Source organism: Vespa crabro, chromosome 6 (assembly GCF_910589235.1).
Source record: "Vespa crabro chromosome 6, iyVesCrab1.2, whole genome shotgun sequence".
Lineage (NCBI taxonomy): Eukaryota > Metazoa > Arthropoda > Insecta > Hymenoptera > Vespidae > Vespa > Vespa crabro.
This window is the reverse complement of record NC_060960.1, coordinates 7,423,832-7,450,964: the sequence shown is the minus strand read 5'-3', so window position 1 is coordinate 7,450,964 and position 27,133 is coordinate 7,423,832. Positions and strand designations below refer to the sequence as shown.

Genomic DNA, 27,133 nt, shown 5'->3' with positions numbered 1-27,133 from the left:
TTAATATTATCGACGCATAAAGATCACGCAGGAACGGGTTGACCGAGTGTTACGAGTACAAAATGGTTTCCCGGTGCTTTAAAGTAGGTAATTAGGATTCATGATGCACGCTAGTTACTTTCCGGAGGGACAACACGAGAATAGGTGAGGTTGGATATTTTATAATTTACGTGTGTGTGAGTGAGAATCAAGGTAGAGATTATATGGGGTACAAACACAGGGGAACCCTTCGTAACTCGTATGTTTAAACTTTATGTGTCATGACGTAATAAAGGATTCTGCACATTTTATTCTTTTCTTTTTTTTTTTTTCTTTTTTCTTTTTTTTCTTTTTTTCTTTTTTTCTATCAACATATGTCGACGAGAATATTTAATAAGAAAAATTAAATGATTTAAAAGATTAATAAAACATTACGATTGCAAATAACACAACAGCAAGATTAGATACGTTATCGAGAAATAATATTTAAAGTATAATTTAATAATCTTAATAATTCAATTGATTAATAATTTTTTTCAATAACTGCATATTTGTTTTTAAAATGTTTTTAGAATTGCTAAGGAAGTAACATCGAGTCTTGAGTACGTTCTATTATATTAAACGAGGAGAAGGTGATCCCTTTGAAATTACAAGGCGTTGTAAGAAGGTAGACTGTAAGGAGGATAGAGACACTCGCTATAAGGTCAAAAAGTTTTGACGGGAACCTATAAATCAAGCTTGAGGCACGCTCGTGTTCGTGCTCGGAGAGCCAGAAGGAGCTTACCCCTTATGAGGAGTTTCGTTTACCGTATGTCCCTCCTTCTCGCAAGTAGAGTCAGTTCGTACACGATACTTGAAAAATTTTAACATCTACCCGAACCTTGGCTCGCCCTATCCGTTAAACTTTCGATATAGCTAGATAATTGCCTTCGAATAATTTATGCTCGAAGCAACGACGTATAACGGCAGCTACATCCGGTCAAAGCAACGTTCTCCGATTCACGAGTTAACCGGTTAGGATACAATTTTTTATTGCGTTAGTATTGGAACGCTTTCAATGCCTATCATCGTATATAATCTTTTTGTAATACAGATAAAATAATTAAATAGTACATAATTGTTAACGTAATCCTTTTTATATGCATACAATATGAATTGATATAAATTGTTGTCATTTTATTTACATTTTTTAAAAATATATTTCATTTATATCATTTCATATATTTCATGCTATTAAGAGTAGTAATTTAATATTAAATATTTCGTTTCACCTGTCATCAACTCTCACCTTAGATATTATCTATTATTCCTTCAAGAAAAATTATTTCAGTCATCTATTATCATAAGTTGTGAACTAGTAGTTGTTGAGTAGCTGAAATCGTATGCCCGTGTATGTGTGTGTGTCTGCCCGTGTGATTATCCTATTCTAAATCATAGGAATTAGTCTTACGCCAAAGCTAAAATTAGTCTATTCTATGACGCTTTTAATGAATAATGATCGTGCTTGCGCCTATCCTAACTAAATCATAGTATTCAAGTGTAAGAATAATGATGGGAAAGAATGATACCGAATATATGACGGAAGTCTTTTTAGATACATATTTTTATCTTTAACATATATTTTAAATAATAATTAAATACATATTTTGCATTTTTCGAATTGTTCGTTTAAAATCATAAAAAATGAAGAGAAACAACGATAACAATTATAATTACAAAATTGATTTATTAATTAATCAACAGAAACGGACAGAGGAATGAAACAGTTTTAAAAAATATTATAAAAATAAAATATTTAGATATGTTAACAATTTTCTAATTACCTTAACGTGCTGATAAAAGGATACAAAGGAAACAGAAAATAAAAAAATAAAAATATAGGAAAAATAAGTAAAAGAAACGAAGTATTGTGATAAAAAGTGACCAATGCTAATTTCTCATAGTATGCACACCGAAGACGTACATACGTGCATGAACGTAACGTTGTGTTACGTTCCTAGCGAAGATATCGCGTTGCGATAATCATGGAAATATTCATTGCGAGGGGAACGTTTAGCCTTAAAGCGTGTTTATCGAACGTACTCGCTCACACGTGTTTTCTGCGTTCTATGCGTCGCGATAAAAAAAACTTCCAAGTAAATATTATACAGTTTAGAAAATGCGCGATCGCCTTATCTTCCTTCGTGCATACAGACTTTATCATACTAAATACGAACGCGATGGTGACAATAAACGTAAGTAAGAGGAGGAACAAAAAAAAAAAAGGAACTACGTCGGATTAGAAGGAAAAAAGAAAAAGAAAAAGAGAAGAAAAACCAAGAAAATTTTCTTATTAAAAAAAACGTGTTGTTGATTTAACGATCTTGTTGTTTCGAATAAAAAAAAAAAAAAAGAAAAAAAAACAAAGAAAGAAAAAAGAAAAGAAGAAAAACATTATTTCTATTAAAACGACTTGATATCATTATAAGAAATAAATAAATTTTTCGATTAACTTTTTATCCTGTTATTCGAAGTTATTACTAAACATTTGATCATCTCGATTCCAAGAAAACCAAGAACGATGAGGCAGAAAGAAATCACGGACGGGTTTGAAGAAGGATAAATGAGAGGAGGATAGAAAGAGAGAAAAAGAGAGAGAGAGAGGGGGGAGAAGGACGGGAAAGTGCAAACGGTTGAAAGAGCAGCGGTAGAAAGGAAGATAGAAGGGTAGGAAGAAGGGTAAGAGGGAGAAAGGGAAAAGTAGGTGGGGTTGTAGGGAAGAGGGTGAGACGAAGGATTCGTGGCTTTGGGAAGGGTAAAAGAGAGAAAAAGAGAGAAAGAAAGAAAGAAAGAGAGAGCGCGCGCGAGAGAGAGAAAGAGAGAGAGAGAGAGAGAGAGAGAGAGAGGGGACAACGGTATTGGATGGCACGAAGGACAGGAGGCAGCGCACGGTAGGGGTAGTTTGACAACTTGACAAGAGCACAAAGGCCGTGCGGCTCTCGGCGGCACGAAGGGAGGTAGTGAGGTAAAAGGGAAGAAGAGAAAGAGAGGGAGGTAGGGGAGGAGGGAAAGGGAAGAGGGCTGGAGGCGTCGCGACGTTCACCGTCCGACGGAGGGTTAGCAGATAGGGTGGAACGGGCAAGTCTGGCAGATTCAACGCCGTGAACAAAAGGGTCGATCCTCCTCCTCCTCCTCTTTCTCCTTCTCATCCCTATAGGTTCCCTCCTCCTCACCGCTTCGCCAAGTTTCCAAACGATATCGCCTATATTGGCTCTCGCATTAATCCGTGAGCGTGGGTGTAGTATACTCGTGGTGGAAGTCGAACACCGTTCGTCCAATAGATACGACTGGAGCCTAATATCGAAAGTTCTACGAAGAGGAAGAGAGAGAGAGAGAGAGAGAGAGAGAGAGAGAGAGAAAGGGAGAAAGGGAAGGGGAAAGAGAGCAAGCGAGGAACCCAGTGCTTAATTAAATCGCAAGACCGTCGAGAGATAACGAACGACGACAACGTCGAGAACGCTTTGGAAAATCTCAACGCTTGACTTTTCTTCCTACCATCGTGAATGTTGGCACTAGAGAGAAAGAGAAGGAAGCTTGAAAAGAGGACAGAGAGACAGTAGAAAAGTTTGATCGATTAGCTGTCGATACGCACCCATTCCCTTGCATTCGCTACGCTGACATTTTGTCCTGTCGCGTTTCGAACGACAACGCGAAATCGTGCTGATGTTTTACGAAGGCATCGGCGCGCTCACGCAATTTTGTTTAGCTTGGAATATTTAAAAATTGTATTTCTTTGATACCATAGTAAATCACGTTCTTGTTTAATTTAATATAATTATCAAATGATTTTATATATATATATATATATATATATATATGTCGTATAAAAAGCGTGAAAGATTTTATAATTTAAATGTCTATTAATTAAGAGCGTCGTCATAAAAATTCTTTCCTGTGTCATAAATTTCTATATTCTTTATTATATTTGCAAATAAGAAAGACCATTGAGCATCAAAATCTCCTAGGTTACGTTCAAAAAAAGAATTTTAATTGATACCGACTTTATGGCGAAAGTTTTTAGGAAGTACTCTGCCACTGTTCAGAAGTTAATCGTTTTTAATTAAATTTTGGCCGTGGCTGAGATAACGAATTTCGTGCTTCTCTAAGTCGACGTATATAGTACAACGTGTTATCGTATGCGCGTTAATAATTCGACGATATTATGCGTACGAACACCGTGATTTCACGTATCTTTATTGCACATATAGTATGTAAATATATATATATATATATTTTTTTTTTCTCTCGTCGAATAATTTTCATATAAAAAGTTCAGTATGTTGGCAAAAAAAAAAAAAAAAGAAAAAGAAAAAGAAAAAATAGAAAAAATATATTCGCAGAAACGATAGGAATGTTTCAAAATACGTTCACAAAAGCGATCCCCTTTCTTATGCCCGGGAAAAGGGCGGGAGGGAAAGCCGATACGCTTACGTTGTACTCATGAAAGTTCTGAAAATTTTCTACAATGGCCGAAGGGGTACGTACGACGTGTCGATAACCGTTCGAACGGTAATAAATAATTCTACTAACCGCGATCTATAAGGTGGTTGCACGAACTTCCATTCATACTGTTCATGGATATACGTTCTCCCTCTTTCTCTTCCACCCTCCCTTTCTCTCTTTCTCTGTCACCCCTTTCTCTTCTCCTCTCTTTTTCTCTCTTGATACACATACCTATTCCTTTATGGTATTTCCGAGCGCACTAGCATGATTTATCGATGGTGAAGCTACGCATTTGGTGTCATTAGAAGGATCGTTCGTAACTCTCTGAAAATGTCTATCATATCCTTTTCGAACTTTCCTCGTGTCGTACGGTCTTTTCATGTTAGTAGTTAAATCATTCCAGACTGTATTTTATTTTGACACGCGCGAAGTTCATTTTGGTGAGGTACATGATTATAATGAAATATATAACGCTATATTAACATAAGGAAAAACGATGGTGCGAAGAAAGATCTAAACGATCCTTTCAACAGTAACTTATTGCGATATTGTTGGTACGATATATAATTAGAAAAAGAAAATTCATTCTTATGTAATAAAATTATATAATAGATATAGTTAATCTTCGATGTCTCTTTCTCAGTATTATTACAATTAAGTAAATTATTTTTGATAGATGTTAAAAATTATAGAGACGTTAATGAATTTGCTCTAAGAAAATTGGCAATGGGCATGATATTAATTAGAACTATTAAAAAAACTTCTTCGATTGACATTACAATGAGTCAAAATATTCCAAGGAAAACAAGCATGGGCAGGTTTTACAAGACTACGAGATGGTGAAAATAATCTTTGAGAAAGGAGACTACACATGTACTTATATATCTACGTTTGTGTCTGTTGTAAATTCCGTAGAAACGTGATCGAAATATGTGCGCGGTATCGTAGAAAATTCCATACCAGGCCCGTGCTAGATTCTCTCTAATCTAAGCACACAAGTCGGAGTTAACCGAGATACGTCGACGTAATGGGCTTAATCGGTTAAATTTCTGTTGATTTTCCGCCGACATACATACGATTTTCCCTCGGACTTTCTCATCGCTAACAAATGTTTCGTTAACTTTTTCTTTAACCTTTCACTCCATTCCTCTTTATCTCTTTCTCTCTCTCTATATATATAAAAGAAATATATATATATATTTCTTTTTATCTTATTATGCTATATTTAAGTATAACTTGAATAATAATTAACATTTATACAATACAATAATATATCATATTTTTATGAATAATAAAACAATCTTATTAAACGTAATAATCGTCACGTTCATTCAAATAACTAAATTTTCTATTTTATATCGTTTCTAAAATTCGCTTTATACAATCAGACTACGTTACATTAGAAGCACATATTGCGGACACGCAACGCAAGTTAGATTTATTAATTCATCCATATTCGTGGTATTATCATCTTATTGTAAGTCCGTAACAAAACCAGAGACATTTATGAAACGCTCTGGTATTTCTACGAAACATTGAAGTTCCATATATACATGAAACTCTCTTGGTTTCTCTCTCTCTCTCTCTCTCTCTCTCTCTTTCTTTCTCTCTCTTTCTTTGTCTCAGCTTTCTATCTGCTAACCGAGCTTCTCTGCTCCGCTTGCACCCCATTCTCGAGACTTGCGTTTGCGACTCCAGTAAATCAGAAACGCAGCGAAGCGTCCTCACCCGTGCCACAGCACCCCTGGAGTTACGAATCAACTCTCCCTTCTTCCGACTTTCGGGTTTGCTATACTTACCACCTCACGGTAGATCAGAACGTTAAAGTTCTACGCTGGAAAGCTTTTGGATGACGTCGCTTATATTCGGTTACAGTCTTATCTAAAACGAAGCTGCCTATTACCGTAGCTAATCGAACGGTACGCTTTTTGATAATGGGAATGAGTAGTTATTACAGAACGTTCCGTTAAATGAAATTCATCATATTAATTCATTCGTGAAATAAATAAATGAAATATTTATAATATATCTTAAATATTATAAATATATTTCATCAAGAGTTATGTTATTAATTTACTGTAATATTAATAATCGAATGAATAACTAAGCAATAAATTATTTTCTTAGTTGATCACAAATTATTGAAAGATACGAATTATAGTTGTTATAAAATTTTTTAATAAAATATTATATCGAACGTTACAACCTTAGAAAGTATGAAGATACTTATTAAATATTTTATGAGAAATGAAATATAATTATATTAAAGTTGTAAGAAACAAAAAATGAACAAAAATATATATATATATATATATATATATATATATATATATATAGTATATATTCCATGAGATAACGAGTTTTGGTTTTTATCGAATCAATGGTATCTATGCGTGTATGCGTCGTTCATATACGAGTACGATATTAACCGCGAAACGTTTTATTGACAGTAACATCATCGACATTTTCTCGGCCCTGGAACGCACAAGTGGAAGCGGCCGGTACGTTCGCGGACGATCGAATCAAATGCCCGTTTACTTGAGAATTTACATATTACTAAAGTCGCGCGTGGCTGGTATACGCGAAGATATACCAGATAGTATTTTATAATTCATTAATATGATGAGAGATATTAATGCAGCTAGAATTTTAATTTTCTTTACCAAGAAGATATACCTGTTAAACTCATAGCGTGATACTATCGCTTTGATACAAGTCATCAATTTTCAAATCATCGATATTATCTTTAATTTTAAAATCATCCATATTGACTAATATAAATCTTATTTTCATTTTATAAATCAAATTATATAAAATCTTTTCTTTTCAATCGTCAAATCGTCATTTCCATTTTAATTATTTTAAATGTTTTATTATCGTCAAGATTATGCTCGGATTTCGATCATAATTTTTTTTTTTTTTTATACATCTTTCGTACTTTTGTAATTCGTTTTCAATGGAAAAAGAAAGACAAGAGAGAGAAAGAGAGAGAGAGAGAGAGAGAGAGAGAGAGAAAGAGAAAGTTCGAGGAATCGTTTTCACGATAAACGCCATAGAATCTTCGATAATCTCGCACGAAACACGTTCCTTAATATGGCGGAAGGAGGATCATCCGCAGGAGGATTAATCTTCGACCCTCGTCAAATCGAAGGGTTCGAGGGCTCATTAAATATTCATGGGAGTCACGATACCGTATCAAAAGGCCTCTCTACGATCCATGAGGATGCTCGCGGGTGGTGCACGAAACTAGTTCCGTGTTTTCGATGGACGGAACGTTCACGCTTACATTCATCGATACACCGACGGATTTGAATACGTGACGTAAACTTCCCTGTAGAAATGAACGTGAAAAAGTCATTATCACACGAATTTATCTAATCGCTTATGAATCTATAACCAAGAATAAGACAAAAATATATATCGATTATTTGCATTGCTTATTCGACATTTCAGTTTTAATGAAATTACGAACGCTTGAACGCGATAATAATATCTATTCGTCGCACTTGAGTAAATTTATAGTAACCGAGGAAGATCGATTTTTTTCTTTGGCTCTCGTTCATAATTAGACGTCGTCTGTGGAAAAAAAAGAAAAAAAAAAAATAAAAAAGAAATTAAAAATAGATTCCGAGAGACGTGCAACGTATTTCCCGTATCTTAACATTATTATCGAATTTATTTGAATTTACTATAAGTTATGCTTTGATTAATTCAAGGTCCGACTTTGCGTCTCATGATTCGTAATCGAACTTGATTGACAAGGTTGTTACTAAATGAAAGGTAAAATAGAAGGAGAAAGAAGAAAAAGAGAGAAAAGAAGAGAGAGAGAGAGAGAGAGAGAATCGAAGGATAGAAAGATCGTAAGAAAAAGAGAGATAGATAATGAAAGAAGAAACGAGAAGGAGAACGACTTCTGTTTTCTGCTTCGAGGGTCGAGCATTATTATGCAAGACAACTCTGTTATCTCTTCAGGTAATGAAGCGACCCGTTGTCCTTCTATGCTACCAGGTTAACAGGCTCCCTCAGTTCCACGAATCCCTCCGTTTCTCTTCTCTTTTACTCACGCTGCGTGCCAGAGGTACGCTAAAACGTCTGTGGTCGTTCGCGTTTGAGATCTTAATCCCAGATAATGCGGGGGTGTCACATTTAACGGGACATTTGTCTCTGAATTCCGGTGCACCACTCAGTTGATCATCTCGATTTGGAAATTTAACTCAAAGAAGCTACGTTCAAGACACGCGAAGATAGAACATACAAACGATTCGTTAAGAATCTTATCGATAATGTAACTTGTAATTTATTTGGTTTTCTTTTTTTTCTTTTTTCAAGGACTAAAAAAACCCTACGAGGAAATTAGAGAAGTAGAATGGATATACGAATGCGTTAAGATCAACACGACGATTTCTAATGTTATCTATTTGTTGTATTTTTTTATTTTATTATCAGTATTATTATTAATAGATTTCTCTTTGATTTTTAAAAACCAAAATGCCGAAGAATTCAGTGTCATATTTATTTATTTATTTATTTATTTATTTATTTAATTCCAAACGAGGCCAATATATTAAATAAAAGCTATAAAATTCTTAAATCTATTCATTTCTTCGAAAATAATGTCCATGATAAGGACAATCCTTATATAGAAATGCGCAAGAGCCGAGAACGCATAGATGTATATACGTGTATGCAAAACAGGATTAGTTGATTCTAATGAGCGTGAGTAAAGCAATAAATATCTACCTCTGTGGAAAAGTAACGTTTAACAAAGTACCCATAACCTAATGGAAAATTATGCGAATGAATTATTAAAGCCGACGATAAAGATTACATTCCTTTGTTGAATAGTCCCAAATACACGTGAGTAAAGAAAAAATAAAGTATCAAAATACTAAATTGTGCTTGCTTATCCTAAATGATTTTCATATCAAATTTAATTTAACAATTGAATTAATTAGATTATCAAGCTTATAAATATAATCTCAAATATCGCAATGGAACGGTTAAAAATTCAATTGTTCAAAACCGAACATCAAAATTATATATCATACAAATTATAATTTATTTATAAATATTGAAAAACTTTTGATAATATCATAAATTAAACTAAATAAATTGAAATGAATAAAATTGATCGGCATCGGAATTTGTCAAAATTCATTGTAAAAATCATCATAGATGTTACGTGAGAAATGATATAAAACATACCTTTTGACCGTGCATTCCGTGGCCATGCCGGCCGGCAAGCCGCCAGTCGGCGAATAATCCGTCGTGTTAGTGATCACGCGCTCGCAGAGAATCGTAGTCCTACACCCACTCGTTTGCTCGCACACACACGGCGGAGTTCGTTCGCGGAAAACGTGGGGAGCGTGTTCCTATCGCCTAATTAACATTAACAGACAAAGGCAAAGAAACTCAAAGCCATCCGTGGTGGTCGAGGCACGTTCGCCAAGTCAAAGTATAGCAATTACGCGTCTGCTGTTCCTCGCAAACAGTCCACCTTTCCGAAGTATCACGAAGTTCCGCGAGAGAACGACGAGCACACTGACAGTCTGTACAAACAGAGTGCCAATTACGTACACACAGCTGTCAATACGTACCGACGTAACACACGCCGACCTTTCCTTCTTTTTTTTCGTCTTCCTACGATGTTCGCGAGGAGTCCTCAACGAAGACGATTTTAGTAAAGATACTCGAAAGATAATTAGTCGTCTAAGCGTCATTCGGTGTCACCGGATCTTCAGATAAGCATTCGTTCTCCGAGCACGTGGTATAGAAACGAGCGGGAATATTAAAGATTCTAATATAGAATTTGTTTGCTTCTTTCCTAAAGGCTTCGTTCATAGAAATGTCTTTTATTTGAATGGATAAGTAACTAATAGAGAACTGTCGCAGTTGAAAAAAAGAAAATAGAAATCAAACGATAAACAAACAAATTTCTAAGTCCAAGATAGTAGGATTGTTTTGAGTTCTCTTATCTGTCGACCGTGGTGAATCGTTTAACAAAGACGACGGTGGATCGTTCAAGCAGCGACTCGATGACTGGAACGACGTGACCTTGAGTCTCCGATAACATCACCCGCACCTTTTTTGATCGTCGTTGTTTCGTAATTGCGGAAAGACTAAAGCGTACGATGACTACCTGCGCGTTTTATGTTCTCTGCGCTATGTTCCCCCCTTTGTTGTGTTCTCTTCTTTTTTTTACTTTTAAAATAAAATATTCACTAGGATGTATCCATGTTTGGTCTCACAATCTTTCGACACATTCCCGACGACGATCTATCTTGGCCGATGCACGTACGTTAACGTGATAGAAATGATTCACATGATAGAACTCGTTCATCGAATAATTTAATAACAAATTGTCCGTTATCAAAAATTTCCGAAACATCGTTGAATCACACGCGTCGATTGAAACGAACAAGAGAGACAGTAAATTTATCAATCAATTTTGAAATGTTACGCCAGAACTTTTTTCTCTCTCTCTCTCTTTCTCTCTTTCTCTTTCTCTTATACTTCAATGCGGATTTTTACAATGAACGATCTTTCACGTGAGCACGACGCGATATTAGTCCCGCGACTACGCGCGAGTCTGTGCCGAGTCCTCGGACGGAGAGGTACAGATAGAAACGAAAACTACACACAATGTGTGACGGCTGACGCGGCAACGGGGAAACGAACGGAGCCGACGACAGAGCGAGACAGAGTGCGTGTTTGCGCGCGCGCAAGCGAGAAAGAGAGAAAGATATAGACAGAGAAAAAGACAGATAGATATATATATATATATAAAAAGAGAGAGAGAGAGAGAGAGAGAGAGAGAGAGAGAGAGAAAAGGCGAATAACGGGGGAAGTGAGTGAGTGAGTGAGTGAAAAAGAGAGAGAGAGAGAGAGAAAGAGAGAGAGAGAGAGAGAAGGAGAGAGGGTAGGGCGAGGAAAAAAGAGGGAAGGCAAAGCTCGAGTATCCAACGCGCGCTGCTAACCAATTCCGCGCGAACGTCGCTCGCTTGCACGCGCTCGCGAGTGTATACGTAGACATAGGTCGTAGTGTGCGAGACGAATGTGTGCAGAGAAGCGTATCCTCCCGTCGAGGAGCGTGGAACGGACGAGAGCGTCGAGCTGTCAGCGCACCCCACCCCAACACAGTTCGTCCCGGCCCTACGCTTTACCCCCACCACTGACACCACCACCGTCACCACCACCATCACCGACACAACAACGACGATTCTGGTACGTCGAGCTTTCTCTCTCTCTCTATCTTTCTCTCTCTCTTTTTCTCTGTCGTTCTCTTTCTTTTTCTATCTCTCTTTCTCTCTCTTTCTCTCTCTCTCTATCTCTCTTTCTCTCTTTCTCTTCTACCGATACTCCCTTGCTTACGTTCGCAAAGCACCCTTGTTGGCCACGCGCGAGACTTGGCAGATAGGGGAGATGGCCGAAGGGAGTAGATGGCCCTTCGAAATGGACGAGGAAAGACGAGGAAAATGCTTGGAAAAGCTAGCTCGTTTCGACGCCGGAAAAGTCGACTCGCTTGGATCATAATTCTTCCTCCTTCCATTTCTCCTCTCGACCTCATACTCCTCCTCATCCTTCGGGTTTCCTGTCGCCCTTCACCCTACTACATCGCTTCCCTCGAGCTTCGCCCATTTCCTCTTCGTCACTCGCCGTCTCTTTCTTTCTTTCTTTCTTTTATGCTTTTTTTTTTTTTATTCTCTTTCTCTCCTTCTACTTTTCTCTTTATTCCTGCCCCGGTAGCAAAGCGTGACGTGGTTCCACCCCAGCACGATGAGAAAATGTCAGTCCTCGTGGCACTGTTCGCTCGCTTCATGTCCGTTTACTATGTAACTCAGCAAATACACATACATACATACATACGCGCGCGGGCATGCATACGCACGCACACACACACACACAAATACGAGCGCATTTGTACATATTCACACTGTATATGCGTGTAAAGAGCGTGCGAAGCGAGAGACCGCCATTGCTGCCGGACTCTCAGAGGCTGACCTTTTAAAAAGGAGATGCCCTGAACGTTCGATGCCTTTGTCCTTGTCGTATGAAGATGTATTATCCTTAATAGTTTCGCAAGCTCTTTGTAATAATTTATCTATATGGAAATCATTCGATCGATTGTCTTATCAGTAATCATGATTCCATCATGAAATATTTGATGAAATCATTTGTTCTCCTTTATTAATAATTAAACCTAATGTTCTGAACGTATCACGAATGAAAAATATAATAAAATAAAATCATTTTACCGTATCAATCTGTTTCTGATTAATTTAATGAAAGGATTGAATTTCTTTTCTTTTTTTTTTTCTATTGTACAAATAAAAAATCAATTAACAATCTAAACAAAATTTTTCAATGTTCCTGTAATAAATGTCATTAGTAATTATTTTTTTTTAAGAAAGAATTGTATCTCCAGTGAAAATAAGATACAAGTGTAAAGAGATGGAATAGGTAGACATTTTTTGTAACGATGGGCCGTGGAAAAAGTTTGTAACGTCGAGGAGTGGAGTGATGACTCTATCCAATCGATTCTCTCGATTTCTCATCCGTATTCATTCTCGTCGTCCTGTGGGCTGACCCGCGGCCCCGACTAGGGAAGAAAGAAAGGAACGAACGAACGGACGATACGAGGGAGAGAAGCGCCTATGATTTATGCTCGCCATTACGGTCTCGATAATTATATGCTGCCCTATAGCCGCCTTCTTCTCCGTATATCCAGCGAGAAGAACGAGCGTGCCGGTAGATGATATCCTGCCTTCCGAGCCAACAACAACAAGAACAACAACAGCAACAGCTACAGCAACAGCAACAGCAACGGCTACAGAAACAGCAACAGCAACAACAACTACCAACGACGTCGACGACGATCAAAAAGGGAGGAGGGGATGAGAAGGAGAGGCTGTGCCGCGCATTGCGCGCTTCTCGTGATAGCCTTCGATCGATTTGATACGCTTTCGTATTCCCATACAACTAAGTAGGTATGCTTCTCCTTTATAAACGAACCGATAAAATTCAGAAATATCAAACGTTTTATTAATTAAAAATCAATTCTTATAAATAATATCACAATTATTGAATATCGTTGTATTGAAAAAAAATTTTCTATTGATAAAGAAACGTAATAAACGTTTTCTTTATTTAAAAAAATAAAAATAAAAATAAAAAAAAAAAGAAAGAAAGAAAGAAAGAAAGAAAAATTAAAGAGAAAATATCATTAACAAAAACGAAAGATTAAATCGATCTTAAAAAGTGATCGAATTGATATATAAACTTTTCATCGATATGCTAAATCTCGATTGAAGAAGATAATAAATGATTTCGATGAAAAGGATGGCTCTATCGTGTAGAGGAAATAGAAAGGGAAATCGTAGACTCTTGGAACTAAAGTACCCATACATAGAATCGCGAAAATCTCCACCCTCGCGCCTCCGGCGATGGCGGTCGTAAATATCGGAGAAAGGGCCAGACCGTCTCCTTACTACTCCCCGAGGACCACTTATTACGCTGATTCTCTTACAAACCGCAATCATCTAAGTATTTCTTAACGGCCGTTGTCGAATCAAATTGACCGTACTAATGACAGACCAAAGTTTACAAGGAAACCACGAGAAATCGTACTTTTTGCATGATTACAAAGACGTCTACCGACTTATTTACGATGCGATATTTCTATTCTAGGAATATTTCATCGATTACGAACAACAATGACATTAGCTTAAGCTTTTGTATCGATTCTTCTTTTCTTTTTCTCTCTTTTTTTTTTTTCTTTTTTCTTCCTTTACTGAATCGACCAATGTCCGACACGAGGAAACAATTATCAATCCCCTCTCCTTACTTTTCCTATTCGACGACATCGACGTTCGAACGATTAGTCCGATAAATTCGTACAAGCCAACAGAGTTTCATAGTCGTTTATTGGTGCAGTGTTTTCTAGTGTCTCTGTGCTGGTTACTTTATCATTGTGATATGCAGTTTATATTATTTAACATTACAAACAAACAAAAAAATGTCTATTTATCATCATGACATATTACTTAATTTTAAGGTAAGTTTTATATTTGTTATACGATTATCAAAGAATATTTTCCTTTTCTTCTTTTTACATTCATATTAATAAATTATAATCTATACATTTGTTATAACACATTAATATGAAGCTCTCGAGTCTGATTCGAAGGATAGAAAATAACGAGCACTTTGTAGACACCAATTGAGACGTTGACAAGCGTAACGCACCATTACAATACGGTCCTTAACTTTTCCAACGATGAATCGAGAGTACCGTTGAGCTCCCGCGTTTCGAGCACGTTGCATATGAAAGAGAACGAAGAAGGGAGAAGAGAGAAGGATAGTATGCGCGTGCGCACGTCATTAGCATACGCGAGCGAGAGGAGATTACCCCACACGGTAGGAGTAGAGGTATAAAACGGTGCCGACTACACGTGTAAACTTTGTCCTCGTAGAGGATTCACGCGAGGAAACGCAGTGAATTCATGAGAAGGCAACATCTGTTTGCATGCGATGCTCGATCTTCGAGACTCGCTTTGAATTCGTGGGGCCATCGTTATCGCTTCGGCAAAATTGTGCCGCGAAATCCGTTTTCAGCACGAAAAGCGTGCCTTAACGTGCTTATACAAAATCCAAATCGCACATTGTTCGTGTAATACATAGTTTCAACATAGAAAGTAAATTATTATTATTATTATTTTTATTATTATTATTATTATTATTATTATTAATAAAGCTTTTGAATAGAAGTTATATCAATTATCGTAATATCTCCGTCCTGTTTTATTCTAATTCTCAGAGTATTAATATGACCAAATCCATTCGTTAACAATTAATTCGATTAAGAACGAATTAAACGAATGACATGATATCGATTCTGAGGAAAGCTATATCTGCCATTGAAAGTCGGGAATGATAAAAGCTTCCTTACCGAGAAAAACGGGCAAAAAGTAAAACTATCCTGGAGATCGAACGCCATGGAGTTAGCAACGACAGATCGAGGGATCGATCGGCGCATTCTCGACGAATTCTCGAACGCGGTTGTTGTTCGCCGGTACAATTAGCGCGCCGTAAATCACGAGGATAACGAGACGCGGCGCCCCGAAGGCGTCACACGCCGGTCTTGCGCGCGCGAAAGTAAAGGCGGAGGAGGTGAAAGAGGGGAGGATATGCGGAGGAGTTCCGTTCGCCAACTCTCGGCGACGTCTCTCCAACAACTTCCAACTTCTTAGGGTAGGCGACGTCGCTTCGCTCTTAGATCTCCTTCTTCGTATTCTTCTTCTTCTTCTTTCTCCTCTTCTTCTTTTGCACTTATCTCCCCTCTTCTCTCTCTCTCTCTCTCTCTCTCTCTCTCTCTCTTAAGTTTCTCCTCTTAAAGAACATTCACCCTTCGCTTTACTCTTCTCCGTCCGTTCGCAGTCGCTTCTTCGAAGTGCACCAAAACGTGGGCCAGAAAACCTCGTGTCCCATTCATCTTATAACGTTCCGTTCGAAAATAACTCGAATTTAAGAAGCTCGAAAACAATACGGACGAGTTTCCCCATTGCGTAATGGATCCACGCTAACTTCCACCACCGTTATACTATATACCAGTACTCGAGGGATTAAGATACGACCATAGCCAAAACCTTTCCGCGAATATTCAACTATCTTTGGATTTACAATAAATTTTATTCCTGACATTTAAAGGGACAATTGTGCCTTCATTCAAATTTATTCCATTTACCTAGACTTTCTTACTAGATAAATGTCTTGTTTCTTTAAACAACTCGATACTTAGAATTATTATACGATTTATCTACCATCCCACCGAGATTATCGTTTCGAAGTCCGAATACAATTCGAGGAAGGACGTTTAATCTTAGAAGATTTTCGAGACTCTATATGTATTTATGAGAAACTCATTTAATCATCGCCGATATATATCGACGACGTCAAAAGACGCAATCTTCGTCTTTCCGACGCGTTCATTACGCATGCAAATATATATAAGATACGTATATATATATAGATACATATATATATATATATATATCTTCTTCAACACTTTTCGCTGCTTGAAGCGTACGTATCAATATGATGAAAGTAACAACGATTATCGTTTAACAACGAGGTTCGTTCATTAATCACGTGCTTATATAAAGTTGCCGACAGACAACACTTCGATAATTCAGAGGCGTACAAATTATAGGGAATTCGCGATACCCGACTTATCTCCGTCTTTCTGTCTCTATCTTTCTTTTTCTCCTCTATCTTTTTCTTTCTCTCTTTCTCTCTCTCTCTTTCTCTATTTCTTTCATTCTCTTTCTTGTATTTTCGTGAACTCATTCAAAGCAAATTTATATTGAGAAACATCTGTCTGATTATATTCGACAATGTATCATTCGAATAAAATTCTATGTTATGTCTGCTGCATGCATTTTTTTTGTTTACGTTATCCCATTAAAAAAAAAAAAAAAAAATGGATGTAAAAATAATCCGTCAAATATGAGGAATCTTTAAAAAAGTTTCTCTACGATCGTTCGAAAAAAAGAAAGAAAAAAGAAATAACCTTTCTTCTAATTTATTTATTTATTTCTTTTTTTTTTTCTTTTTTTTTTTTATTTTTTTTCTCCTTAAAAGAAATAAAGTATTTAATAATGTCAAATAATTCTTCAAATATATTTGGTAAGAAGTTATAAAAGAAATATTTTTGGATGTTACTTTTTGACTCGTCATACAGGCAAATTCATATTGGCTTGGCGATTAGGCAAGAAATACGTAAAGATAGACAAGTGTATAATTTTGTGGATGACTCAAGAGCAATTTAACATTTCTGTCAAACGATAGAGAAACCTTGGAATTCTTTTAAACGCACACAGGGTGTCTCGAATTTCCTTCGTAGTTTACATCGATAAATTATCGAATATGTTGACTTCCGCTATCTCTATGGTTTCACTTTTGTATCCGACAGAGTGGTGCACCCTCTCTTCCGTCGGTGCTACTTCCTTAGGCCCTTCCGTCGGCGCTGCTGATTTATCGCAATGGAAAATACGAGAAATAACAAGGGAACGCGGGACCGCGTTATACGCTTCGCCCGTTCCCGAAATAAAAATGCGCTTTGGAACCACAGACGCTCGACTCGTTCAACGAAATTTTCTGCGGTCGAAAGAATTTTACCGAGGAACGTGACTTCTACGTTCCATGGAACAACGAGGGAAAGAAAAAGAAAAAGAAAAAGAAAAAAAAAAAAGAAAGAAAAAAAAAGACAAGTTCTCAGCGACTGAATCTGTCATTTCTTTCCCCCTTTCTGATATACAATCCCTACGTTCGTATCTACTTTAGAAATATATAAAGTATACTTATCTAACAAAAACCTATACACACACATACACACACACACACACACATATATATACATACTTATAGGTAGTAGGTTCTCTTTCTTGTAAGATAATACTTTTTAACATGACCAAAGAAAAATGAAAAAAAAAAAAAAATGAAAAGAAATAGTGACGAAACAAATGAAGAATGACGTAGCACCATGTATCTTCGTTCCCGTCGAGTCGGGAAGATTCAACGAGAGGTAAAGAAGTACGGATGGCAGAGTTTCCTAGGTAGCTCTCTAACATCGACTTACGCTCTAACGTTATATTTCATCGATCTGGTAGTACCGCGTAGAAAGCCAAATAAGAGAAGGAAGGAAAGAAGAAAGGAAGGAAGGAAGGAAGGAAGGAAGGAAGGAAGAAAGGAAAGAAGGAAGAAAGGAAGGAAAGCGGAAAGAGAGGGACGATCAAGCCTGTTAACAAGATCGCACCGTAGATAGGACATAAATCTGCCTGCGTCAGGACCTATTTGCTATTACAGAGTTTTCGAAACGAAATGAGGGAAGAGAGAGAGAGAGAGGTGGTTAGGGAGAAAGAGAGGGGAGAGACACCTTGCGGTGACGTTCCTCCGCAAGCGGGATCTCCGCGTTCTCCTCCTCGTTGTCCTTTGTGTCCCCGCATCGTTCGGACGGGAAATCGGGGAAAGTTTGTGCAAGAACGTACGGGCCATTGTCGTGGCGAAGGACCGAAAAAAGAAAGTTAAAAGCTCGTGAGAGCATTGTTGGTTGCGTCACCGGCAGGCTATCCCCCTTCCGCTTTCTCGACGAGCCATGGAGGCCTCGTGTATAATATCAAAATTTATGGCCGCGCTCGGCTCAGCTCGGCTCGGGGCCTTACGCACGCTTTACACTTCTCTTTCAACTTCTACCGTCTTCGTCTTTGCCCTTTCTCTCTCTCTCTCTCTATTTTCTTCTTTCTTTTCCTTCCCAACTAACTATCTCCGCTCGCCATCCTCTTCCGCCTTATCCTTCTTCTCTTTTGTATGACAGGATGAAAACGCTTCCGCGTCTCTCTCGATGAAACACGTACGAGAACTTATCGATGAAATTCCATGGAAAGTTAATTCAAATTTATGAAGCTAACGCTCGTGTATGAGCGACTTTCTAGATTTTCTATTTAGACAAACAAATTATTGGAAAATTATGAATCTGTTTTAGAACGTAATGAAAAAGGAAAACAAATCTATAAGAGAGAGAGAGAGAGAGATAGGGAGAGAGTTTCCCTTTCGTAACAGAATGTTAGATCGAATCGAAATTCTTGCTCGTCTTCGGAGAACAGAATCGAAGGAAAGAGCAAAAAGATGAGGACAGGCGAATACATAGAAAAAGAAGAAGAAGAAGAAGGAGAGAGAAAGGACATGAATAGTTGGCTTAGGATTTCTTATCTGACCCAAGAAGGTTCTTTTCATTATGCAACAACGATCTCAGACAGATAGACGAGAGAGTACGGGTAGGTATATTAATATCCAGAGGCATGAGAACCCGCACACATGCGGGGCGGTTTGCGTGCCTGCGTGGTAATCAGTATAATGATCAGCGGTCGAATTGACGTATCGCTAAGATAATATATATGACGGCACATGGCGGCAGATGCGTTCCACGGTGTGACGTGGTCTAACGCATCATTGATAGTCCACCCTCCTCCGCACCCTCCTCTATCTCGTCACTCGTTCTCTCTCTCTCTCTCTCTCTCTCTCTCTCTCTCTCTCTCTCTCTGTCTCTCTGTATGTCTGTCTCTCTCTTTCATTTCACTTCTCCCCTCGAACGTCAATGCCATCCTCCATCAAATTTTCCTATCGCCCCCTCCCTCCTTCTCCAGTGTTCGTTTCCTGCCGACCAACCCTCCCCCTTCCTTCCTCTCCCTTCTCCCTCTAGCCATTTCGAATGTTCCACCGGCCCTTCTGTCGCAAACGGAAGGGATGCGACGCAACGGGACCCCCTCGAACGACCAACCAGCATCCTTCTCCTTCCTTCGGGCTAAGGATTCTACCACCACCGTCGCCGCGCCCAACCGTGACTCGACAGAAAGTGACATTTGCGACAAAAAAAACAGCATGGCGTAGAAACTCATTTCGTTTGTACAATTACGATTATTCGACGTAGTTCGAACCCTCGTTCTTCGGCCCTTCGGTGTGAATTTTTGGTGAAGTAAATTCTCTCTCTCTCTCTCTCTCTCTCTCTCTCTCTCCCTCTTCCTCTCGAAGGGTTATTTTTCCCTCTTTCTCTTTATTTCAGTGTTTTTTTTTCAAGGATTCTGTAAACGTCAGTGAAAATCGATCGACCACATGGGCGCGAAAAAAAAATAGGTTCTATTTCTTCCTTTTCTTTTTTTTTCTTTCTTTTTTTTTTTCTTCCTTTCTTTTTTCGTTGACATTTATACAAACGCGTTAAAAGTTCTATGAAATTTTAAAGAATACTGCGAAATCGTAGAGAAAATCATTTAAGTTAGTTAGCTATAGATTATCTAAAGGATTTATCGACGATACTTTACAAACTGAGCACCGCATCATTCGCGATAAATTTCATAAGTGTTAGAACGAGCGCAATCACGTTGCTTGGCACTCGAAGGATTAAACCGGTTTATTTATTACGCGTCCGATGTTCGTTTCTACGATTCGACGTCTTGGACGTACGTATGTAGAATCAGAGTGTACGATGTTGCAACGGCAATAGGTTGATTTCTTGACGTAGGAAAGAAGCGATTCGTACTCGTAGTTGTCGATGCATCGAACGATTGGCTCTTACATAGTACCGGCAGGGAGATTTAATTTGTGTGTCGGTTTCGCCTGGCTTTCCTCGCTTCTCAGGTCAAATGGGCAATTTGCTCAAAGAATTCTGGGTCGACGATTTAGGTTGCTTTTACGTTCTGCGATGGTGTCGAGTAAAATGTGAGTGCCTTTCTTCGTACCGAACGTGATGAGTCAGATATCACGTATACATTTTTTTTTGCCGTATGATTTCTCCCATAACATTCACTTTAATTAAAATAATCGTCCATGCAAATGAGGGATTTAAAAATAAAATAAAATAAATCCATTTATGGAAAATATGTTGAATACGGTCCGATAAGATATATTTCAAATGACAAGTTCGAATCCTAATAAGATAAGATTTTAACCACGAAATAAAATGATGGAAATGATACAAAAGTTTCACCGAAGGACCAAAGATTTTTTTCCAATAAATATTTCTCCGCGTATTACGTTCCGGGGAGTCAAAAGTAGCCGTCGGCATTCGATTGGCACGTCGATGAAATTTGTTGTTGTCGCGTCGAACGAAAAACGAGATTGTGACGCGTTGTCGGACGCCACGAAGGAAACGTTCAAACGAGTTCGGCTTCGACGCCGGTGGTGGAGACTCGGAGAATGGTTGAAAAGAGAACAAGAATGGAACGGAGTCGACGCAAGAAGAACGGTGTATCGCGTTTAACGTTGGAATTTGCGTTTTTGCATCGGGCCGCGCGATGCCACTCCGGAATCTACCGCGAAACAATTACAATTAAGAGCGGTTAGCGAATTACCGAACGTTTCAGGCACGCGGCCCCCACATACTTATATTCCACGCTTCGTGAGCCGACCGATTTCAGTTTTCCGGGAACGCGTAATTTCTCATAATTAATCGCTGACACCAAGTCGACCTGCCCTCGGCTAAAGGAAACGCGAAACGCGACGCTCCTTAACTTAAACGGAATCGCGATAATTCTAAATTTAGCCTCGTGTAGTTAAGGACTGTTAAAGCAAATATTTTAATCCTGTTTCCTATGTCCGTCTATTTCGTTAAAATTTTAATTAAATGCTTTGTGGTTCAATGTTTCTTTCTTTTTTTTTTTTCCTTTTTCTTTTTCTGGGTTTGTTACTAAGGAAAAAAAAGAAAAAAAGGAAAAGAAAAATATACATAATTATCAGTCACGATGCCGACAAAACTTTTTTTCTTTTTCTTCATGAAACAATCTACCTCGAACTTAATTATACGAATAAGAATATAAAATTTGTAAACGTGAGAAATGTTCAATAAGTTTAATGTACAAAGGTTAACCCGATAAGAGAAACGATTGGCCCTGAAAAAAATTTTACAGACAAATCGGATAGTTGTGTCGGTTATCGCGTGGACGTTTCATCGACGGCCGCGAGGCTTTCGATGAATAAGCGGAAAACGGCTAACGAATTTTGGCTGGGGCCATTGATCCGGCGTAGTAGTCGGATAGGTGCTCGTAATGTGACATTCGAAGCGTGTCGCGCGTCCTGCTTCGGCGTTAATTTAAACGTCACGTTATCTCTCATATATCGTTCGTTTTATCATAACGCTTTCTCTCTCTCTCTCTCTCTCTCTCTCTCTCTCTCTCTCTCTCTCTCTCTCTCTTTCTCTTTCCCGTACTCTCATATCCTCGTTTTGGAATCATCGTTTACGCATTCGCTCTCCTTCGCGACGAAATGAGAGAAATAGAGAGAAAGAGAGAAAGAGCTCGCATTCGTATTCGAATATTTCTCGACGATAAATTATTCCTGCGGACGAGCTACTGTATACGAAAGAGAAAGAAGAGAGTGAGAGAGAGAGAGAGGGAGAAAGAGAGAGAGAGAGAGAGAGATATCACAGTTCGTCTTAGTTCATTCTCCAAAGCAAGCCGCTGAGTACATATTTTCTTCGCTTATTTACTACCCCTGGACTCTAGCGGGAAAATATGGTTCCCGGTGTCGGTCCTTTGATCCGATCGCATTATTTTTGTTCTTTTCTTTTTTTTTTTTTTTTTTTTTTTTTCTTTCGAGACGCTCGATCTTTCGACGAACAAGTTTATCTAAAATTCTAGGAGCATGAGTTTTGAATCTGGCTCGAGCTGTTATAACCAACGAGAATAAATATATTATACTTTTCTAGATCATCGAAAAAATATGACTTCGTCATCCTGTATAGTCTAGTCACTTCTCACTCATCGGAACTAGGAGAAGTTGTTCAGAAAACAAGCAAACTTGGACTACGTCCAACGATGTTCTGATTTTATCAACGAAATCTCATGTCGAGAGGGAAAAGAGATTGGATCGAGTAAGAGAAGAAAAAACGGAGGAAGAAGAAGAAGAAGAAGAAGAAGAAGAAGAGGAGTAGGAAGAGGAGAAGAAGTGTGTGTTGTGTTTCGGAGGTTCGCTCACCTCGGTGGCTCACCTCCGTCGCTTCTTTTTCCGGCGTCTTCGTCGTCTCGGTCGCCTCCCGGTCCCGGTTTGCGTCCCCCTTTGTAAGGGGGTAGGACCTCTCCCCTGTGGTTTCAGGGCCGTTGCTGATGCGGCTGCTAAGCCGATCTCGGCTTCCCCCTCCGGGTGACGTTCCTTTTCGCGTCCCTGCACCGAGGGCCCTGTCTTCGGCCCGGAGCTGGGCCCCGTCGTGGTTGATACTTCCTCGAGAGTTCTCGGCTCACCAACACCACTACCACCACCACCACCACCGCCGCAGCCGCCTCCTCCTCCTCTTCCTCTGCTTCTTCCGTTTGCTCCGACCTCGGACCAGCGCCGAGAAAGATAACAACTAGGACCGGAACGTCCGCCACGCGATCACCGACACTCCTCGTCGTTAACGATGACAAAGACAACACCATCGACCGAGTACCTGTCCTCCTAGCTGCCTCTCTTTCCTCTACCTGGTAGCAACGCGTCCAAACAAGTCCATTCACCATATCACCCTTCTTCTTCCCTTATCACTCACCACCGGCTTTCTCTTTCGCACGAGTACTTTCTTTCGAAATTTAACGAGACACTCTTGACACCATTGGATACCCGTCGGTATTGTAAATGATATTCGCAATTATTTCTGCCGAGCGTTGCCAATGAATAATAATAAAAAATAAGCGAGCTGTTATCCTACGGAGTCATGCGAACGAACGGTCAATTTGTTCCTTGGTTCGCCTCGAATCGATTTACTCTCTTCTTCTCGTAAAGACACGTAACACTCTCTTCTTTTTGGTCCTTCCTTCCTTCCTTCGTTTCTTCCTTCTTTCCTTCCTTCCTTCCTTCCAAGTGAAATCAGGCACTATCGATACGTCTACTCTTGGACGTACTCGTACTCCTCTCGAGATCCATTAACCGAGAGACTCGCTCCTCCTCGAAGAGTCCTGCCTTTCGCGATGGCCGATAGTCGTCCTGCGAGTCTCGTTGCACCTTCGTTCTCTCGTTAGACGAACGATCGGCATTGGTTCCCCTCGAGCAAAGAAATTCAACGGACTTGTTCCCTGCCGATTTTTGATTTTCTCATCTTCTTCGTTTATATCTAAAACATACCGCGAACAGGGTATCCAAGATCCAAATGTGATATCGTTCGTCACCGATCGCTCAACGTTATCCTTGTCATCGTCCTCGTTAAAAAACACGATCACTTTCTTTCTCGTCGCGTACGCGTCGACAGCCAGCGTCGGGACGCCGGCAGTTCCGTCGATTCCCATGAAACGCCGCGGAGCTTACCGCGGAGCTTACGATACACAGCACGTTAGTATGCCTTTAACGAGAGATGCGACCACTCTGATCCGCGAATTCCGAGCGACGACTCGATTTCTCGCAGCCTCCGACGGCGGGAGCCAGAGCGCCGCGACGCGAGGCGCCCTGTGCACATGCGTTGAGTTACGTCTTCTCCCCTCTCTCCCTCTTTATCCTCCAACGACTCTCCCTCCACCTCGACGCCCCCGTAATATTCGCTATGCTACTGCTGCTGCTGCTGCTGCTTCTCTTCGTGTCGATGCTCTCTCTCTCTCTCTCTCTCTTTCTCTTTCTCTTTATCTCTCTCTCTCTCTCTCTCTCTCTCTCTCTCTCTCTCTTTCTCTCTCTCTCTCTGTCCTCTCTTTCAACCCTGGAGAACAGCAAGAAGAGAAGGGCTGGACTGTCACGCCGTTCCTTTGTACGTCAACAAAGGTACGAAGGCGTTCGGTGAACACAGCTCGTTATACATATGTATGTATATCGACCAGATATTCGTACGCGCGAAGCCTTTATTCTTTCTCTTTGCTCCTAGTTTTAGATAATCTATTTCTTTAGGATGACTTTTAATTGGATCGTCTAAAGAAAAAAAAAAAAAAAAAAAAAAAAAAAGAAAAGAAAATCTCTACCTCGTTAGAGCGTGATTTATCGTTTGTGGGAAAGTTTCTAACGATGCGTTTCATTTTCGTTTTGCCATTTCATTATTTCATTGAACAAATTATTGCTATTCCTTCAACGTTTTCAACAACGTTACACAATCGTATTAGATAGATTTGTCAGATGTCATAGTATTATTTTTTTATTTTTTAGAAATTTAGATGACAGCGAACACAAATTAATGGACTATGTTGGTGAGTTTTTAAAATAGAGAGAAAGAAAGAAAGAGAGAAAAGAAAAAAGAAAGACAAAAAAGAAATCGAGCTCGCCTCAGAGATGATCGCGAATTCACGCAATCTCGTATTTTCAGTGAAAGCCTACTCGAGCCCCGCGAAGTTGAGATACGCGAATCGAATTGAATGCCGAGCTTTCGAACCTTGAAAGAACGTGCTTGGCCTACGAGCGCCGAAGACCGACAGGAAAATTGCAGAAAATCCCGAGTGCGTCCACGCGTAGAGAACTGCTGACGGATTCGGCCGTCAATCTTTCGGCAGCTATCGTAAACCTATCAACTGACACTCCACATCAGACTCTCTCTCTTTCTTTCTCTCTCTCTTTTTCTCTCTCTCTCTCTCTCTTTCTGCCTCTAAAATGGGTTCTTCATCTTCTTCTCTCTTCGTCAGAACTCTCTCACGCGCAAGTACTGGTACTTTTATACACTCCTATGTCGGCTGCTCTCGATGCGAATAGACCACGATATATATCTAACTCTAACATGAAGCTAGGCAGGAAATAACATAAATAGTTCAGAAGATCTAACAGTGTGCAATGCATGTTCGTTCGTGTCCCTTCTTTTCTTTTTTTTTTTTTGTGTTCTACATTACGATGAGGTTTTTTTTTCTTTTTTCTTTCTTTTTTTTTTTTTTTTTTTTTTATTATTATTATTATTATTGGGTTATTTGGATTGCTCCAAAGTGAAAAATTTATAGTGACAGGATCAGATCGTTTCGTCTTGATAAAATATCAATGCATGGTAAGGAATTGTTGAAACGTAAAAGCAAATAAAGAAAGATGTCTAATGCCGATCGGCCATTGAAAATAACGAGATATATCCGGGCGAGTCGTGCCATCGTAGAACGATGTGTTGAGAACGAAAATGGTGCGAGCCAACTGATTCTTCTTTTACGAAGCATTCACGTATCTCAATCTATTCTTATTTTTAATTTCGAATGATTCAACAAATTTCTTTTTTATTTCCATAATATTTTTTTTTTTCTTGCTTTCTCGAATTGATGAAATTTCAAAATAATCATCCAAATTGTATCATGAATTATATCTTTATTGATTTTAATTATTCAAACAAAACCTGTTCGTTTACACGTACATTTATCAATTATTAAAATGAGGCTAATGACAAAATTCAAATTCTTCAATTATCTGACACCATGAACGTTCTTAACGATGCTTTTATGAGATTCGACAAACAAGAAAATTTACAAACTCACCGGGTGGCAGAAGGAACGTTGATTTCACGAAGGTAGAAGACGTTGTATAAATTTCAAAAGGTTCTTACCTGTAACAATAAAAAGTTAATTCGATCAATTAGATGCATCAAGAATCTAACGTGATTACGAGATGAAATTAATTAAAAGACTTCGCGGTAGATATAGAAAATCCGTAAGCGGAACGTTTAAAGAGCCGTTCTACATTAACAATATTAATTTTCTTTTATCGGTGAAATCACGGTAAATATCTCTTAGTGTATTAACGTATATAAGTAAAGCGGCATATATTGCGTCAACTTATTATGATCCGTGTTACTTCTGTGAAACGACGGAAAATTATCCGCGCTCTTCCGACCGCTAATTGCTCGTTGGTCGCGTGGTTGAGCGCAGTAAAAAGCGTTCCCCACAAATTGCGTGCTAAAACGAAGGATATTCGGCGTTATACCTACAAATTATCATTCACGTTACCACGGAAATGAAATGTAAGTTTTCTTTTTTTTCTTCTTCTTCTTCTTTATCTTCTTTTCGAAAGAAGGAAAAAAAATTAAGATAAAAAGAAACACGGGAAGAAAATTCAATCGGACAATCTTACGATATAAGGAACATGATCATTTTCAGATTGACAATGAGTAAAAAGTGTGAAACGAAAATTCGATTAATGAATATGTTCGATTGTGAATTCGATCGTGCAAGAAAAGATATATAGGAGTTCCTTGAAAACGGTAAATTTTCTAGAACTC

At 38.8% G+C, this 27,133-nt stretch overlaps 1 protein-coding gene across 12 annotated transcripts in view; it reads right to left on the bottom strand.

Moving 5' to 3' along the window:
• Positions 1-27,133, bottom strand: part of LOC124425100 (homeotic protein antennapedia-like) — a 145,377-nt gene that overhangs the window by 31,303 nt on the left and 86,941 nt on the right. For 5 of the 12 annotated variants that reach the window (XM_046964970.1, XM_046964966.1, XM_046964968.1 and 2 more), the window contains one exon: positions 26,394-26,461. The exons of 4 other annotated variants lie outside the window; for them this stretch is intronic. The gene's annotated coding sequence lies outside the window, so the exon portion shown is untranslated. Of the gene's footprint in view, positions 1-9,666; positions 11,171-22,983; positions 24,433-26,393; positions 26,462-27,133 lie in introns of those variants that run through there. 3 more of the 12 variants (XM_046964961.1, XM_046964971.1, XM_046964959.1) reach the window with 3 other exon arrangements.